At 38.6% G+C, this 12,854-nt stretch overlaps 1 protein-coding gene across 2 annotated transcripts in view; it reads left to right on the top strand.

The window, feature by feature from the left end:
• The window catches only part of LINGO2 (leucine rich repeat and Ig domain containing 2), a 467,873-nt gene that overhangs the window by 230,019 nt on the left and 225,000 nt on the right, over positions 1-12,854 (top strand). The window lies entirely within an intron of this gene.

The following is a 12,854-nucleotide window of genomic DNA, read 5'->3' as shown; positions in this document are numbered from 1 at the left end:
CACTGTGTTTTAGGGATCCACAGTGTGTATGTACGAGAGCTTCTTTATGCATTCTTCAATTGATGGGCGTTTGGGCTGTTTCTAGCTTCCTACTATGTTGAACTGTGCCACTGCAAACATGGGAGAGCATATGTCTGTTCTGTGCGGTTTATTCCCTGCGGAGGCCTTGCTGGGTCATGTGGTGTTTCTGTTCCCAGGTGTGTAGGGAACTGCCGTATCATTTTCCACAATGGTTGTCTGTGTTTACAATCCTATCAGCAGTATAGAGCAGTGGTTCTCAACCTTCCTAATGTAGCGACCCTTTAATACAGTTTCTCATGTGGTGGTGACCACCCAACCATAAATTTGTTTCATTGCTACTTCATAACTGTAATTTTGCTACTGCTATGAATTGGGCGACCCCAGTGAAAGGGTCATTCGACCCCCAAAGGGGTCGCGACTCACAGGTTGAGAACCACTGGTATATAGCGTGCCAATCTCTCCACACCCTCCAAGAATTTATTGTTATATGTTTTGTTTTGTTTTGTTTTCAATTGGACTCTCATTGTGGGTTTAAGATGATACTCACCTCGTTTCGATTGGCACTTCCAGGATGGTCAGTGATCTTGAGCAGGGGCTTGTTAGCCATTCGAGTGTTTTCTCTCATGAATTCTTGGTTTGTGTCCTTTTCCCACCTTTTAATTATATTATTTTCTTCTGATTGATATGTTTCAGAATTCGGTATATTTGTCATTGCTACAGATTTTTCCAATAGGTGGGCTCTCACTTTACTCATCTGTTAAATCCTTTGATGTGCATAACTGCTGTACTTTCAGTAGGTCACGGTCATCTCTTGTTTTCCCCTGTGTGTATTTCTTTCATTATTCTTGGTAGTCTGTGTATACCCTATAATAGGGCCCATACGTTTCTCCCAATTTGCCACTGATGATCCTTATACTTCTGGCTTTTGTATTTCATTCTCTAATCTAGCGTGAGTTTTTGTCCGTGGGTTGAATTATAGACATCATTTCATACTTTTGCAGATATAGATTCAGTTTGTCCAGCACCACTTATTGAAGAGGGTTCTTTCCCTTTCATTGTTTTTGCTCTAGTTCCTAAAGGTTTCCTCCCCGCTCCCACTACCATGACTCGAATTCGACCTTGCAAGTCTGGCTAGACCAGAGGAGGAACACTGGTACAGATAGGAACTGAAAATACAGGGAATCCAGGGCAGATGAGCCCTACAGGACCAGTGGTGTGAGTGGCGAAACAGGGAGGGTAAAGGGAGAATAGGTAGGAAAGAGGGAATGGATTACAAGGAACTGTGTGTGACCTCCTCCCTGGGGGACAGACAACTGAAAAGTGGGTGAAGGGAGACGTCGGACAGGACAAGATATGACAAAATACCAATTTATAAACTATCCAGGGCTCATGAGGGATGGGGGAGCGGGGAGGGAGGGGAAAAATGAGGACATAATGTCGGGGGTTTAAGTGGAGAGAAAGTTTTGAGAATGATGTACAAATGCGTGTTACACAATTGATGTGTGTATGGATTGCGATAAAAGTTGTATGAGCCCCTAATAAAATGTTTAAACAAAAAAAAGAAAAAAAATTAAAAAGTCAGTTTCCTTTAGGTAGATGTTTTTATTCCTGGGTTTTCTATTCTGTTCCAATAGTCTATGCATTTATCATTATACTCGTCCTAGAACCTAGAGGTTTTATTTTCTTTGTCTTATGATGTCTGCTAGTTTATAAATGTAGCTCTTTAGGTCTTTAAGACATTATGATTTTATTAGTAAAAGGCAGTGTATTTTGTTTGAAATACCAACATGCCTTTGAGTTGTGGAATAGCTATGAAAAGGCACCACTTTCTGTTTCAAAGAATGTGTACTGTAAAGTCATTGCAAGAAATGTAAGCACACGTGCATTGAATAGTGCATCAGATATACTTTTAATTAATGATTATAAGATTAAATTGCAAGTCTTGGTTCCCTTATCCACTGATGCTTAGAATCAGTGTCTAATGACTCTTTTGGATGATTCAGGATTACTTTAATTTTGCCTCCTCCCCCCTCCCCACCCCTCCAAAAATAACAACACATAGATTCCCCAATGCTTGCCCTTATAGTATTTCTTATAATTTTCTTATATGTTTATTTTAAATTTTGCAGTGCATTAAGTTTCATATGCACATCTCAGTATATCTTGTAAGCAATTTCTGTAAAAATTTCTGTCAGCAAAATTCCTTGATATCTTAAAATTAGTTTCATAGTAGGAAGAAAGAAATTTTAATGAAAAGGGCCAGCCGAGGAAACTAAGCATTTCTATTGTTAGTTGTGAAAAAAATGCTTCACTTTCTGCCTTTTAATTAAAATCTACATGTCTCTTTTCGATTTTTCTTTCTGGATTTTTTTTGCCCCAGTTAGGATCCAGAAGTGTAGCTGATATAGGTGGCTTAGGAACAAGAAATAAACTCAAAGGAAATAGGAATAATGAGCAAGGAATAAGCTCAAAGGAAAGCTATCTCCCACCCACATAATCTGAGCAAAGGAGAGTTTATCTGGCCATGCTAGTATGTCTCGACCCATGTGGATCTACTACATACATACAAGTATATGAAACCTGTGTCTTAAGGTGCTTCGGCAAGCTCTTGGGAGCTACGGTGCCTTTTGCCAAGAGCGAATTTCCAAGGCTATGTTTATGTCTCCAGGGACCTTTTAAGCAATAAGTGAGATGCCGGCATAGTCACTACCAAGGTCCAGGCCCTGCATGGCTGAGTTCCACAAGCCTGGCTGTCCCTCTGCAGTGACAGATAATAATCATGCCCTCAGCACGGCTGCTCTGTTTTTTGAGCCTTAACTAACCTGAAAAGCAACTTCAGGCAAGACTGAACAGACCACTCCCTCCTTGAACTAGTCTCTCTTAGAGATTATTAGCAGCGTGGGAACAAACTTTCAGTGAAATTGACCGTGAAGCAGGAAACAACACCTCCTGTTCTTGTACCAATAGAGTTCTTAGACATTCAAGATGGTACTATACTTTTTCCCCCTTTCCTGTTCCCTGATTTTTCCTTGTTGAAATGTAGGGGAGGTCTTGCTTTGTGGAATTCCAATCCTCTGTAGACTTTTGGATGTGTGCTCTTTGAATATAACCGTGGATGTCTTCTTCTGTATAAAGTCCTTATGGTGGATTACTGGAACACTTACTTCATCTTCTTGTGAATATTAACATCATCGAGCTTTTATATGATGTTCGTAAAAGAGGCTCAAGGACCTGAGTGCCACTACAAAAGGAAGTGGAAGAAAGTTCATGATTATTTTAATGAGTCATTGAAAAATGCCTGCTTTTCAAAGCAAGGCTATAATTCTTTAATCAAAGACTGGGGGCAGTGAAAGAAAATTACATTATCCCACGACATCACTTATCTTGGATTCAAATATTAAAAATGGCCTCATGAAAAAAAGATGTATCAGTTCTGATTTGATGGGCTGGACAGAATTAAAAATATTTAATTGCCTACACTGTCATTGACTGGTTGTCTTGGAAAAGCATTTTCTTTGTCATCCCAGTGATATACAAGTAGACAAAGCACATTCTATAACCATTAGCTTCATCTATTGAAAGATATATGGATTTAAAAAAATTGTTTCAGAGTCTATTGAACTAAAAATAAATTCGAAAATCAGAAGAGTCCCTGGAGAGATACTGAGCAGTGTTCTCAGTAAATTGGTGATAGGTTTGTCTTTCATCTCTGTTGAACCTCCATAAAATGGGATCAGGATGACCAAGGTTCAGGAGTCAGGTAGATCTAGAATTAAACCTAATCACTGCTGGACTCCAAGGGACAAAGTGACCTTGAGCTCATAGGTTAACTTTTCCGAAGCTGGTTCTCCTTATCAAAAGAGTGGTGATAATATCTCTCTTACAGGATTTTTAAAAGAAGAGACGTGATTATAGTGTAAACATTTAACAGTAAAGACGTTAGTACTCAATAACAGAAGCTATATGTTTTGACAAGTTTCATTTCTATTTCCTTAAAGTGAAAGTAATCCATGAAATGAACCGAAAAATCTCTCACGTCTAGCTTCATGTGTTGAACTCGACAAATTATTCCTATGTGAGTGACTTACTCTGCCTAAACTTTCTAGAAATTCTTCTTGTTTCATAGGAAACAAAATCTACCAGTTTACTTCTTAAAAAATATCAATTTTGTCATTATGTGGAACTTATGCCTACTTTATTTCTATTTAAATGGTCAAAATCTTTAAAAAGTCATTTATCTACCATGATACAAACTTAACCCTTCACTTAAATGCCAAGCAGGTAAAAAAAATCAGACTTTAGGAAAAACTTTTGTCAAATTCATTTCTGTCAAATATTCATTGGCTTTTTCCTGCTTAAAAAGAAATCCCATAAAGAAAATAGGTGTAAGACCATGAAAAAGGTATGCTGAAGTTTGAATCATCACAGGAAAATTCTAGAACCGTGGTCCATTCCACTATTTCAGACCCTAAAAATGAGTCAGATGACACAAGAGCAGCAACAAACCAGCTTGCCAGGAAACAAGTCAAAGAGCTTGATTTTCATGGCCTTGCTATTATAGAATTTCTATAGGAGCAGCACTTGCTCTCGGGTGGATGGACCAACTTCACCTGTCAATCATTCTTGCTCTAAAAAATGAAAAATAAACTTAAAAAATTAACTTTAAAAATTAAAATCTGATTTAACTGATCCTCAACTTGTGTTTAACTATATGAAATTGTGTTCAATATGGGATATAGGTACATTTTAGCATGGTGCGGAGAGATGCCTCTGAAAATAAGATGATGTATGGTTTATGAGGATATAAAACCACACAGCACAGTTTTCTGTAAAGCTTCCCATAACAGCCCCATCAACCCACTGCCACGCCACCAAGTTGATTCCAACTCATAGCAGCCCTTAGGTCGTTTGAAAGTTCATCCGTAAAAATCCCATTAAAGCAAAAGGGTTGGTGTCACTCTGGGCTCCTGGGTGTCTTTGTCCAGCAGTGCTATCAGTTCCCCTGTTCTCATTTGGAAAAATCAGAGTGATCCTCAGTCTGGCTCAATGAGTGACATATAAATTTGTCTTCGAATAGGAGACTACTGAAGACTCTGTACCAGGAATATCAGGGAATACAAACAGCTAGTATCCTGCACAAAGGTCAAAATGGAATGGCATGGGGCTGCATGTCCCTTTTTGGAATCTGTACAGTCTCCTTACGACCCAACAGCTGAGCAGTCATTTAATTGTAGTGTTAAACACCATTACCAACAATCTTGGATAGTGTAATTGGTTAAAATGCTCAGCTCCTCATTAAAAAGTTACAGGTGGTCATCCCCCAAAGAGCACCCCTAGAAAAAGCACATCGACTTCTTTGATCTACATATGAAAAACCAGCAAACTCATGGGGCATGGCTCTACACTGACACACATGGGCTTGACACCCAATAGGCAGAGCTGGCTCAAGGAAGCTAAAACCAGCAGCAATAATTCTACCTTCCCAATAACTAAAAATCCTGTCATCAGTAATGTGATGAATAGCTTGATTTATCAAGGTAGATACAGAGATGTTTGGGAGGGGCAGGGAGGCTTTCTACTGTAAAGACTTACAGTCTCAGAGAACCATAGGAGTAGTTCTACTCTGTCTTATAGGCTCATGATGAGTTGGCATTCCCTTGATGGTGGTGCTACAAAGTCAAGGTTTAGATATAGGTGCTGGGACAGTAGAGCTAGAAGAAACCCTAGAAATAATTAATGTCACCTTTTCTACTCATCAGATTTTATCAAGTTCTGACCGGATGCTGTGTGTTGCTCTAAGCAAGCTTCGTCATTAAGGTCGCTTACTTTTCATTGAAAGGAGTGTTGGGACTTCAAAATATTGATTGAAAAATTGGATTGAAAGAGAGTGAACTTTTCCCACAAACTTTGTGTAATCCCTCTAGTGGTATAATCATGGTTGTGATATAGAGTATAAAGGCAAGGAGTCGAATAGTGGAAGGAAGAGTCAAAGGTCAATACCTTTGATGGTAGAGATGGAGGAAAGGTCTTTCGATGACAATTTTCCATGGAGAATTCAGCAGAAACTGTGTTTGAAAAGCAATACAAATAGAAAGGAAATCATTGTGGCAACAGATGGAGATGGAAAAGGAGAGGGTGCACATAATGCAGAAATACCCACGGGAAGGGGTTTGAACATCATTCTACCATTCATTGGAGGCCACAGAAGGGTTTGAAGAATGAGGTGACATGATAGGATTTCCTGTTTGGGTTTTAGTTTGAATTTTGATGTAGGCATTCGAGGTAGTCATAACCTTGTTGCTGATTCAGAATCGTGGCACCCTCGTGTGCTTCACAGTAGAACTGTGCTCCCTAGGATTGTCAATGCCTGCAATCTTTTACATAAACCATTTCCGCCACCCTGGCTCTACTGTTTCATTAAGAAAAAATCAACACCGGAAGGTTCTGTGCTTGCTAATTTTCCCCATGTGTCCCCTCTGAGCCCATCTCCTTGTCTTCCACTGTGTCCGTTCTCCTAGGTGTTGCTTTCATCAGCCCTGCTTTCTTCAGCATTTTGTTTCTTCCATCTGTTTCCTGAATCCTGCAAGTTTGTGTTTCAGCCCTTCTAAATGTCTGAAATCTTTTCCTTTCATTTTCTGCTCTGTAGTTTAACCTATAACAATAAAAGGGCATTTGTTTAAGCCTGTAGTGAATTGATCGATTACAATTTTTGTACACTCCCTTTAGGTCAGGATTTTATTTAGATTTTGTTTGAGGGGGTGTAGATTTTGTTGTTTCACGCCATGTTTTTCATATAGAATAGTGATAACTAGCCAGGATGTACCTAGGATTGTTTGTTTTAGTCCTGCCTGAATTAATAAGCTGTTATTGCATCAGCTCGTTGCAGAAGGTTCGTGATGGCGTGCAGTTAGTCCTCTAGGGCTGCAGCTCACGGGTTCTCTCTTCTCGTTCCCAGTGTTAGAGTGCATTCTCCTTGTATAGTGATTTCCATGTACACAGCTTTTGAGGGTCCTCTAGGCCTAGATACTGAATACGTTTTGCTGCCAAAACTGTATGCCCAGTTTCTTGAACATCCACCAGCCAGTCATGAAGGGCAACAACTCCTGTTGTCCTACGAGGTTCTTTGATTATACCAGGTGGTTTGATGGCCTCATCTTTGTTCTGTCACTCCTTTGTGACACATTGCTTTTGTGACTCCCCTCTGATGGCAACCTTATTAGAGTTCAGCTTCACTTACTGCATCTTGACCTTTTGCATTTTAAGGGTGTCTCACACTTAGATTGTGTATTTGTGTTGCATTTTCTAGAATTGCTAATTCTTTTTTTTTCTTTTTAAATACAGACATGGTTTATTGTCAGGTACATGTGGGCAAACTACAGAGGACAGGCCAGATGCAGGGCTGGCTGGGGACCCACAGGAAAAAGTCCAGCAAAAGAGAAGGGGCTCAATTAGTAGCCTGGAGGATGGAATTGCTACTTCTGGAACTCTAGGCACATCCTACCAAGTATCCCACCATTCCACATGCCCTTGACAGCATGTGGTCATTGTAACATCGAATTTACAGCCGCCCCTTTTCTGGTTCCTAATATTTCTAGAGACTGATATTAATCACTTTTTTTCTTGTATTGTGTGTATATGTTCCTTTGTTCTTCTGTTAATGCTTACATGTTTCCAAGAGGAATGATAGATTTATTTTTGAAATTAGCTATAATACTACAAGAAACCTTGCACTCTGTTTATTTTGATCTGATAGTGCAGGCTAAAATTATGATGGCTTAGATTATAGTATCTCAGAAGATCTGATAAAAGAATGAACTTGAGACATATTTTAAAGTTGGAATAGATCAGATTTGATGGATTCTGAGGATTGGGAGCGGGTAATTCTGGAAAGACTATTTCTTGAGACTTAGAGGTAACATCATTAATTAATACTTTTTCTTGAAAGATTGTATGTGAAATCACAAGTTACTGCAAGGCATCTGAGCGATGATGTCAAATCTGGGACTAAACCTACAGTTCTTAATTGGAACTATGAATTTGGACTTCAGTAATTACAGATGGTATTTAAAGCATGGAATTTAATGAAATAATATACAGGGAATGTTTCATTAAAATAAATGGTCCAAGAATAAATCTTAAAGGTGTTGAACAGTTATAGATAAAGGAAAATAAAGAAGCCAGAAAAAGAGAGTGAGCAGGTATGGAATTGTAGTAAACAGAAAATCTTATTTTACATAAGAGGACTCCGACTTCTTTTTGTTTTTTAACATTTTATTAGGGGCTCATACAACTGTTATCGCAATCCATACACACATCAATTGTGTAAAGCGCATTTGTACATCATTCTCAAAACATTTTCTCTCCACTTAAACCCCCGACATTAGGTCCTCATTTTTCCCCTCCCTCCCTGCTCTCCCCTCCCTCATGAGCCCTTGATAGTTTATAAATTGGTATTTTGTCATATCTTGCCCTGTCTGACGTCTCCCTTCACCCACTTTTCGGTTGTCTGTCCCCCAGGGAGGAGGTCACACACAGTTCCTTGTAATCGGTTCCCTCTTTCCTGCCCATTCTCCCTTTACCCTCCCTGTTTCGCCACTCACACCACTGGCCCTGTAGGGCTCATCTGCCCTGGATTCCCTGGATTTTCAGTTCCTATCTGTACCAGTGTACATCCTCTGGTCTAGCCAGACTTGCAAGGTCGAATTCGAGTCATGGTAGTGGGAGCGGGGAGGAAACATTTAGGAACTAGAGGAAAGTTGTATTTCTCATCGTTGTTACATCACACCCTGACTGGCTCATCTCCTCCCCGAGACCCCTCTGCAAGGGGATGTCCAGTGGCCTACTAATGGGCTTTGGATCTCCACTCCGCACTCCCCCCATCATTCACTATGGTAAGATTTTTTGTTCTGATGATGCCTTATACCTGATCCCTTCGACACCTCGTGGTTGCATAGGCTAGTGGAGGACTCCGACTTCTATGACCTCTGCCTCTAGGCTGTTCATCCAAGTGTTTTTGGCTAGTATGATAAGGTACTGATTTTAGCTGATAATCTAAGATAATTAATATTTCAAAAATATTCTTGAGGTCTAAGTTTACCTGCAAACTATGACCTTTAATGCATTAGCTATAATTTTAGATATGATCTGTTTTAACCCCAGCTTTCTACCACTATTCCAGACCACCTCTACAAGCTTGCCTGCTAATAGAGAACTCTGCTTGAATGTCTAATAGGAGCTCATGTTCATATAGCATTAATCACAAAGGTAGCATAGTCATTATTATGGAAAGCAGGGAGCTGTTTTCTGTTTTCTGATAATCAACCACAAGGAATAGATTCAGCAAAAATAGTTAAATATACAATTAATCATAATTACATAAAATAAAATGCACTGTTAATATAGATAATACTTCTTTAATTATGTAAATATTTTAAAGAGTTTATGGAAAAATACCTTTACCTCTTAATTCTATTTTTCCACAACTTTTTGAAGTCCTGTTGTATATTTATATTCAGGAAATAACATTTTAAAATCGTTTTATCCTTTATTCTTTTATCTTCTTAATCTCTTCAAAGGTTACTAGTGAATAGAACAATCTTATCTGTCTTTAACAATTTTGTTCAAATAATCCTCTTAAGAAGTATCAGATGCTTTTTTGGTTTGCTATAATGAGGCAGAAGGCTATTTCTGCCTTCCTCTGTATTTTTGTGACATTTTGGTTGCTTATTCTTAGGGTATTTATGTTAAAAAATGTATGGGCTGAGAGTCTTACCCACAGCTCACTGCATTTTCTTCATGAATGTGGAGATTGCCTTTTGACGGACAGCAGTGTCTGCTCACATTGATGGGATGTCTCATTTGGGGACACAGTGATCGCGGTCACTGTTTATTTAAGTGCACATTGAAAGCAAACAGGTCAAGGTCAGCTATGTTTTCTCTTTGCAAAGTGTATCATCCAAGGGAAGGTCAGAAAATTCTGTGGGACCTTAATGACACAAAGTACGTTCCACTCCATAAAGCAAGTCGTACTCTCAGTCTTTTCAGTGAATCCAAATATGAAAGGCAGACACCTCTGCATTTGTATAACCTGCAAAAATGGAATTATTTAAATGAAGTATTGGACATTAAAAGAATGAAATTTTATACAACATGTAAGAGACAATTCCTTTTAAGGCTTACCTGAGAATTGTTACCTGTTTAACAATGTAAACTCAGGAAATCTAAATAGTCATAGAGATGAAACTTAAGTCTAGTTGAAGTACTTCAAAAGATTCTAATTCTGCCATTTTTCTTCTTAACTAGAAAAGTATTTTTAATCCAAGCTTTTGATAGAAAGGCATAATGGAAAAGGAATCACATTTATTGATCTTTTTGAAAGTTTAAAAAATATATTTGATACTGTGATAGCTCTAACAATACCTGTGCAAAGTAGGCCAAGTTTGTTTTTATATGTTTCTACTCCATTTAATTCTTATATAAAGGTTCTTTATAATAATGTAATCAGTATAATAAACAAAAAAGAGTAGGGTCAGAGGAAATTCAGTTTACGTAGAAGAATAATACAGGAAAAGATCATATGAACACGTATAAGCTATAAATGTCTAGGAAGTTACTAAAGTTAGGTTGCTTATATGACTCCCATGAACAGGCACAGTCTTAGAAACATACAGGGTTGGATAGATCCTGTCTTTTAGGGTCACTATGAGTCAGCATTGACTCAATGGCAGTGAATTTGTATTTTTGTTTGTATCTAACTGAATTCGGGGGCAGTAGTTACAATTATTATTTTACAAATGAAGGAAAGGAAGTTCAGACTCAACTTACTCAAAGGCACACACCTTAAGTGGTAGGGCTGAAATGTGATGATGGATTTCAGAGCTTGGTCCCCCCAAATCTCTGCTCTTCCTACTATGAAATGTTGAGGCATTTCATACCTTCCCAAACTCAGGTTTTAATCCTTGGCACACCTGTTCTTCTTTGTACAGCTTCTTTATTCCCCTCAATGCTGCAAAGTTCCCTGAAGTCCCCTAGACAGTGAGATGCACTGACAAATTTTGGTGCCTTTAACATTTGAAGAAATTTCCTCAAGCCATAGATTCTTTGTCAGCAGCCCAATATTAGTGAAATATGTGAGAGGGAGTGTATTTAAGGCATGTACCAGCTAACATCTGATTATTATGAAAAGCAATTAATATGCATAATACTTTTTATTGGAGAGCCATTACCATGGAGACATTTATTTATGCTTTATAACACTTCTACAACTTATTTTTTCAGCCCTAGATCCTTCTTTTCCCTACATAGTTTGGTTTGTTTCATGAAATATTCATTAAGCATATGATTATTGTGGTAGGCATTCTGCAGAGATAAAAAGATGAGTGAGATATAGTCTTTATTTTTAAGGAGCTTAAGTCTATTGCCAGTAATAAGTCAAGTGCCAGCATCTAAAGTGGAATTAATTACATGACAGAAAAGAACTAGAAAATGCAGTGGGGATTTTAAGGAAGAAAAGCCCTCTGGTTCAGAGGACTGCTAACAGCCCCGTGAACCCGGTGGGCACTTTCTCTAGACAGTGAGTGATACCCAGTCCCCTGGTGCTGAGTGTCTTCAAACTCATAGCAACTTTATATGTCAGAATTGAACTTTCTCCTAGAGTTTCTAAAGCTGTACATCTTTAAGGACACAGAATATCTTGTATTGACTGGTTGGTTTGAACCACTAACCTTTCCACTAGCAGCCAAACACTGTAGCCATTATACCACCTAGTATTGAATAGTGTTGGCAAAATATATGGCATTTGTGCCAGCACACTAAAGTCACACCTTGATGGGTATCACAAGTAAGTCATGGTTGTTTTTTTTGGGGGGGGTGTTGTTGTTGTTGTTGTTTGCCCTTTGAAGGTGAAAACATCTTCAGAGTCTTTTTTTCACAAGTTGCTCCCTAAAACTCAGCCAGATTATGAGAGCTGGCAATAGAGATCAAACTTACAAGGAAGCTTTTTAAACAGTTCATGGGTAAATGGAAGTCAAAACTAATGGGAATTTTCCAGAAACTTTTTGAAACCGCTTTTACTTATCTTTCATCTGCACTATGAAGAAATGAGAGGCGTAGGAGGATTGTAAAAGATAAGGAAAAGCTGTGAGACAAGACAAAGTTGGGAAAAGTATAGCCATGTTTAGGGAATTCTAAATATCCAATGAGATTGTGTTCAGGCTCTATATGGAGAGCCAGCACTGAAGCTAATAGATTTGTAGTCCTATGAAGGAAATTCCTATGTAAGGATTATTTTTATGAACTTCTTCCAGTAGCCACATTTAACTACTTTTTTGGATCTTAAGGTTTTCTAGCTCATCCCATTTGCCCCAACCTACAATGCAGGCTTCCATTCCGTGGTGCAAAGAGGTTGCCATATTCAGAATCAACTTGACGGCACCTAACAACTACAACCTTCCCCAGGAGGACAGCGCTCTACTCTCTTCTCTTAAGGGAGGCCTGCTGGTGCTTAGCAGTTAGTGTTGGACTGAAATCTTCCAGGGAAACAGTTCAAACAGCCCAGAGGATACTTGGGAGAAAACTGAGCCTATCTGCTCAGAAACACAATATTGGATCTAAATCAACTCCGGGGCAGTGGGTTTGGATTTGACTGCTTTATTATCCCAAATCCTGCTTCTCTTAGCCTTAAGGTATCTAGCTTCCAACTCCTTTATTTTCCATACCATGGCACCTGTTATTATTATGCTACTCATTAATGACTTTCACTATGTCCTTGATCATTCTTTTTTATTTTTTTTAATTAATCAATTTATTGGGGCTCATAAAATTCATCACAATAC

This window comes from Echinops telfairi, unplaced genomic scaffold, assembly GCF_000313985.2.
Source record: "Echinops telfairi isolate 266 unplaced genomic scaffold, ASM31398v2 ScPeMD7_25;HRSCAF=90, whole genome shotgun sequence".
Taxonomy (NCBI): Eukaryota; Metazoa; Chordata; class Mammalia; order Afrosoricida; family Tenrecidae; genus Echinops; species Echinops telfairi.
This window is presented reverse-complemented; position numbering and strand designations above follow the sequence as displayed.